Consider the following 7,683-nt stretch of genomic DNA (forward strand, 5'->3'; position numbering starts at 1 on the left):
ACGAGGTAAACTCAAATAAAGAAAAACAACTACTACTACTTTGTGGAGGCCAATTGGGCTGACTTCTTTAGTTCCTAAGTGACACACATAAAGGAAGTCTTATCAGAGGTTATGATTGATGAATCCCACTAGCTTCTCCTTGAAGTCTTCTTGTAGACCTCTTCCAACCTTCAACTTGATCTGTGACTTCTCTATCACAATGATCTCTTCTATGCAGAGTCTTCAGACGTATTGGTAAAAGGGGGATTGGAGGAAGGTTTTCACCCCCCAACATGCAAGTTCTCATGGCCCTCTTCGACACGTATATACTCCATCTGTGATAGCCATCTTGAGCATGTTATCCCATATCTTTCTTCCTGAATGAACTCCGCCTGTGATAGCCACCTTAAGCTCTGCTTTAGTTGAACTTCCTAGCTCAGTTGGTTCCATATTGAATCTATGGATGTATCTCTTCAGACTTTCACTTTCTCCATGTTTTATGTTACTAAGGCTGGTACTTGGCATAACTTAATCATAGACCACATTGTATTGCGGAAGAAATTCATTGGAGAATTGCTGCCATGACTTGATCGTTCCTGGCCTTAACCTCTTGAACCACTTGTACGAAGCTCCTTTGAGTGTAATGACGAAGCAATGGCACCTTGCCCTACTATTGACCCCCCTTAACTTTATCAAGTTGTTGAAGGCATCTAAGTGATACGGAGTCATGCGAGGCTCTTGGAAGTTTGTGGGTAGTTATTCAACCTGGATCTCCCTTGTGAGAGGCGCTACCTGGTGCATGAGGCATAAGGTGAAGGTCCAACGAGGTCCAGCCTCGCTGGGTGCGTCGAGAGGAGGCAGGTGTGAGATGATGGCCTCGCGAGGGGCTCTTGCGCGAGATATGGCCTCACTGGATGTGCCGAGTGGAGGCAAGTATGAGACAATGGGTCTCGCGAGGTGCATTGGTGCATAGCGCGTGAGACGATGGGTCTCGCGAGGCTCATGGGTGTTTGGTGCCTTTGCATGAGGTGCTCAGACCTCCAGGTGCGCAGTGCTTCAGCTTAAGGAAATCGATCCTCCAGCGAGGTAGGGTCTTGTGTTGCAACTAGGAGTGTCGTGAGCCCTTTTTCCTTTCCCTCAATGAGGTTGGGACCTTGCAGGGTGCCTGGGAGTGTTTTCCAAGGTTGTGGATCTTGTAAGGCCTATACGCACAAACACGATTGCATGAGTAAATCACTTATTACCAACCAACACAGCAAAAAGGTTGGACATATTTTCCTTGGCGGTTGTTTGGCAACCCTATAAATTTTAAAAACATGTTAAGGATGCTTAAGTTTGTGAATTAAGTCGAACTTTTAAGCTATTGTCGAAATGGGTTACACCAGTCGACCAACCTGCGATTAAATCACATGTTAAAATTTTAAGCACACCCGATCTATTGGCCTGCATCACCTAGTCAACCAGCTTATTATATAGAAGGGTAAATTTTTAGGAAATCTTTCCGTTGGGAGTTTTAGGTTTTGGGGTTTCTGTTTTGATGCTTTCGAACTACTATAAACATATTTGTAGGGTTAGTTTGATCGTAGTAGGCGAGATATTAATTTTGATGGTGTTTTCTTCAATGAATTTATGATGTTATTTGGCTTAAGGCTCGCCACGAATATTTCTCTGTGTTGATCACTGTGGTGGTTGAGGTAAGAAGAGTGGACACCTGAATGTGGTTGAGGTAAGAAGAGTGGACACCTGCATGCAGGGTGTACACTTAACGTACATAATTTTTGTGATAACATGTTTTTGTTTATGTATAATGACTATGTTATTGGTTACAAATTTATGAATGAGGCATATTCATTAACTTGGGTATGTGGTCATCCTCAAAGAGCTGTCACAAGGGCAGTGGGTCATTGTGATGGCGTACATTTTTGTTATAATATAGATTTATTGATTTAATGTATACGTAAATCATGATTGTATTGGTTTTATCTTTATGTTTATGTTTTGCCATGTTTGGGGATTTTTGGGTTCTGTCTGATACAACTCTTCTTGCTGGGTTTGGCTCAAGGGTACTCTGTATGCATGTAAGGACAAGGAAATAGTTGCACGAGAATGAGTTGGAGAGATACGTTGGCGTGTGAACATGTTAGGATTCAATGACCTTAGCGGTCAGGCCTCACATTTATTTGGCGCATTTTTTTATGAAAGATATTTCATTAATTATTTAGGGGTTTTTTAAGAAGTTATGACATTTGTTACATTTCTAGTTAAATTTGTTTTATTTTTCTTAAAATTTCATAGGATTCTGGAATGTGTTTTTACTTTAAATAAGTATTTATGGTTTATTTATTTATCTATAAAAATTATAATTTCATTTATTTATTTATTTATTATTCTATTATATAAAATCACTAATGTAATGCTTTGAGTAATCGGGGTGTTAAAATATGTATGGGAACGAAATAGTAGAGAAAATACTCTATTGGTTCCCAAATAAAGGCCATCTAAATAAAAGAAAATTGATAAACAAACCATTACTTTTATAGAGGAACATGCAAATCATGTTTAATTCCCCTACATCAATCCTCTATGAGCCTCCAAACAAGAGAGTCCACCTTGTTTGTAATGTCGTGGATAGCCAAGACCATTACACTATGTATTTTAAATAGTGATGGACTTGCTATTCAAGTCATTTGGATATAAACGTGTAACTAGAAGTAATTAACGGATTAGGGTTAAAATTTTTGGTCAAAGGATATTTACTTTCATTAAAAGTTTAAGTTCATACATGGGATCCCAAAATAAACATTTTAAAAGTCATTTACAATCCAAAAAGGGTGCTTACAATACAAGCCGGCCTAAGCGAAAAAATTAGGGTTTAACCTTGTTCCTTTGTAAATCCTCGACCGTGGTGATCAAGCAAGCTGCATATGTACACGCCGCCACTGAAGCTTTCCAACTCATGGCTGGTCTAGCTTCCCCTTTCCTTTACCTGCACCGCATGACACCCGTGAGCCAAGGCTCAACAAGAAAAATTAAACATGTCCATAAGAAGTTAATAACATCTTACAGATTCGTAATTAGCATTCCTAGAAGTAATAACCCTACTCATGCATTCATTAAATCTAGATAAGTGACTATAGACTCACCCTAGGGCTCATTTCCCTATGATAAGTGACTGTAGACTCACCCAAGGGCCCATTGCCCTATCCTCTATATAACTAGCCTTAGAGTTGGCCAAGCATACCTGGCACTTTATTTTCTTTGTGACCATAGGGTCGTTCAAGCGTATACCACGCTCCTGGATAGGCCTAACCAATTCGGCTTGTGCTCAGCGTGCTATTTTCGCCCTTAACTCATAAGTCAAGCCTTTCAACAATGTAAAACAGATAAGCATACATTATATATTACAAGCACGCTCAACATAGTTAACATGTCTAATAAAACAATCTAAACATGGTCATAACCATGTTCAATAACCGGGCCAAGCCCTAATCACACACTGGGTGTAGTTTTCTTACCTCTGGTCCAAACACTAGATAGATAAAAATGACCCTCCAGCATGATCCTGTCCTATGCCCTAGCGATAATCTAGTCACAACCATAAATAATATCCTCATTACGATTCAATCCCATGAAATTTTTTTGGGACCTATCCCGTGCCATCGAGACCTCCAATTTAACCCAATAGGGTGGTGGAATCGTCCCACGAGACACCAAGCTCTAAAAATGAGGCTTGTTGAAATTAACATAGGGTAGGGGCACCCAAAGCAAGGGCAGAGGTGCCCAAACAAGTCAGAGAGTTCCCAAGAACTCCCCTGCATAGTGCAAGGGCCCCAGAACAAGGGCAGGGGCCCCCAAGCAAGCCAGAGAGCCCCCAAAGCCCTCCTCTGCTTAGTGCAGGGGCGTCTGAACCCAGGGCAAGGGCGCCACCTCACAAACGCAGAATTTCTTGGTTTTTCCTGCATTTTTTATCGAACTCACAACCTCCAATCTATCCACAAACTCCAATCAAGGCTAGCACTGAGCCTCAAAATCACAATAATACACCCTAAGCATCCAAGGGTTCAACCAAAAACAATTTGAACCTCAAACTCACCCTTTGAGTTCCAAGAACTCAACTCCTCTCCAAATCTGAAATTCAAACGATAGAACACAAATTTCCAGCAACAACAAAGCTCCCCAAACCAATTCAAATAAGTTAAAAACTTCAATACATCAAATGAAACGTCCTAGACTTCAAGAATTCCCACCATCATACCACACTCCAAAATTCCTCAAGAACACCAAAACATTAGGAAAAACTCAAGCAAAGGTTCAGAAATTTACCTTGTCTATGGAATTTTGAAATTTTTCCTAGCTCTGCTAATCCTTGCTATGTCCTATCCTTCCCAAGAGAGCCCAAATTCCAAAATGATTTTCCCAAAACAAGCTTGCTTCACTTGTTGTTTTAACTCCTAAAACCTCTCCAAAGAGGTAACCAAAACAGACAAACAGAGAGAGAGAGAGACACGTGAATGAGATAGATGGCTCAGGCTTTGGCTAACATGTCTCAGCCTAAGGGTCAAAATGACTAATTTACCCTCACCCAAGCCAATGTCTCTTTAACCAAACCAAGGGCATTTTGATCTATTGCCGCCATTTCCCACTAATCCTCAATTAACATCATATTTCACAATTAATTCTAATATTCCCAAATGATCAGCAGACAATTCCCATTACTTGAGAAATTCCGGTAATGTACTAAATTACTAAAATACTTCTAAGCTCACCTTGAGTCAAGTATTTAATCCCGTTGTGACCTTTCCGCTAACTTGCTCACTAGGATCATCTCGTGTCGAGTAACCCAAATATATCCACATAATTATCTGGCTCCATCATAAATCACATATATTTACAAATATACCGTCAACAGGTCAAAATTATAAAATACCCTTCTAATAAGAAACGAGCCAACATGCATATTTAATACACTTAAACATGCAAAAACAGTCATATCATAATATAACTCATGTAATCATTCACACAATCATAAACATGCACATAATATCAATTTATGCCCCGTTGGCACACTATTCAAGGCCCGACGCCTAATTAGCAAATTTGGAATGTTACAGTGTTCTTGTTAAATTCTTATGAGAAAACCAAGTGCCTTCGGCTAGACTCATTCCAGCATGGTGGGAATCATTCAGGATGTGATTGTCCATACCCTCAATGTAGACAAGGACATTGATGCCAAACAACAGAAAATAAGGCTAATAGAGAGAGGGAGAGAGAGAGAGAGAGATGAGGCCCTAAATGAAGATGTGGCAAAATTATTGGCTTGGCATTTTATCTGAGAAGCTTGCTACCCATTCTAGGTTGCTATTCCAGTCTTAGTATGGAAACAAAATGGGAAATGAAGGAAGTGCATCGACTATTCCAATCTAAACAAATCATGCCCAAATGATTGTTTCCCTTTACCTCGGATCAATAAGCTTACTAGTGCCACGTCTGGTCACGAACTGATGACATTCATGGACACCTAGTCTGGATATTGTTGGGAAATGTGCCCTTAAAACGTATTTTTGTAAAACACTTGTTGAATAGTTAAATAAAGAAAATAATTTCACTCATATTTGTATTTTATTTACAATTCATTTATCTAGAAAGATCAAATATTACTACATTTAATATTGAATTAAGTATATATATGTGATTGTATGTACAAGTCGATTTAATTCAAGATAATAACATAAATATTGTTTATAATCGCTAATATTAAAGTGAGAGCTTTTATATTAATTAAGATTATGAGCACAGTCTACCTCTTGTCTATTGATAGGTCACTTTATCCTAATTATTATATGTATTTGACACATGGGGATAGGAGTGCCGTATACAATATAAATTTTGTAGGAATAGGGACATAATGAAAGAAAGAACTTCTAAATAATCTCTGTTAAAATATATAAGTTCATCATTCTTCATTCAATGATTATTTGAGAGTTGACCTTGACGTTATAGTGAGTAATGTCTCCTATTGTAGTTCTTTTGCTTTTGATTTATTTGGTATAGTTTACAAAAGAAAGCATGGACCTAATTCTTGATATTTTAGAATCATAGGTATATAAGCAGATGGGAACATACTTCATAGATACAATCCTTCCTTGATTGTAAGTGGAATAATTATTCCTTTCGGTATCGATAGCGGTACTTAAACATAAAACGTTGAATTCTTTTTTAGAATAGAAATACTATATGTATATGACTTTGAAAAATAATCTTTAACGTATCAAGGGCACTGATTGATGAATATATAAATACAGGAGGGTCATAATTCAAGGAATGCTTTTATCCATAGACATCTATATGAGTTACAACTTCTGATAATATAAAAATGTATGTTCTTAAAGGGCAACTACGAATTTTTATTGGGAAAATCACATAGTTAATAAATTAATTTATTAAGCCAAGAGTTAAGGAGATAATTAATTTATTGGAGCATAGAATTACATGTCCATTTGTCCCCGAACTTGCTTGATAACACAGACAAAGTATTTGGTAAATTGAAAAATAAAAATAGTATTGTTTCAGAATAAACATAATAAACTATTATATCAAATTATTATTTAAGAAATAATAGTACAACTTTTCAAAGTGATATTTTGTGAAAACTAATTCTAGAGAAAATTGATTGATTACATACATTATTTGTATTGTGTTTTGGGAAACACATGTTGGGCGCCCAATTCAATCTATTGGACTGTGATGGGTAGTCAAGGCCAGTAAAGTGAACAGTTAGGGTAACTTTTCGCAAGCTCATTCTAAAAGTTTCTATGAATAGATCGTTAAGTGAGACAACTAAGGCTAATGATTTTCTATTTTTCAGAAAATTATTTTCAGTCTTAAAAGCAAAGAAAATAAAAACTCTATCTTTTATCTTCCCTATACCTTACAACTTATCTAGAAATGCTATAAGCTTTGTGTGTTGAAATTATACAACATGTATAATCATACCAAGTCTCATGAGTTGGATACCAAAGTTTGTATTAAAATTTACCGATGAAAAAGGTGACCGTGCATCCTCTTTATATTGTGCAACTCATTGCTACAAGATAAATGGTGAAGGAGCTTTATTCAATATTAAGAAACATTTTTGTTGCTAAATCTGCACTATAAGAGATAAAAATTCATATCATTGTTCTATTTGTAACAACCGAAAAATACTAATCCAAAATAATGCAGAAATATAAAGGTTTTCAATTCACAAAGTTTGAAAAAATCCATACAAAAAAATAATCCAGAAAGATGTGTGCGCACACTACAAATATTTACAACAATCATTTAAAGTTTGAATGTCAGGCAACAACGTTTTAAATTTAAAGTAAATAACATTTAAAAATGATATTTTTCCCAAGGTCGGGCCACATGTACATCCTCCAAAGAGACTCTAGAGCATGCTACTCCATCCTTCCCTTGCACCTACCTACACATGAAGTTACTAGGTAAGCGATATTGCTTAGTAAGTTCAATCTTACAACAAGAAAACAGAACAGAAAAAATAGTCAATGACCAAGTCATCGACCGAGAATTAGATATGTAACGTCCTGAGTAGTCATGACTGTTACACCGTATGTTCAAAATAGTGCTTAACACCTTAAGCAAGTCATTTGGACATTAAAGAGTATTTAAGGTTAAATGATAGGTTTTAAAAGACTTTGGTCGTTA

This window comes from Humulus lupulus, chromosome 4 (genome assembly GCF_963169125.1).
Source record: "Humulus lupulus chromosome 4, drHumLupu1.1, whole genome shotgun sequence".
Lineage (NCBI taxonomy): Eukaryota > Viridiplantae > Streptophyta > Magnoliopsida > Rosales > Cannabaceae > Humulus > Humulus lupulus.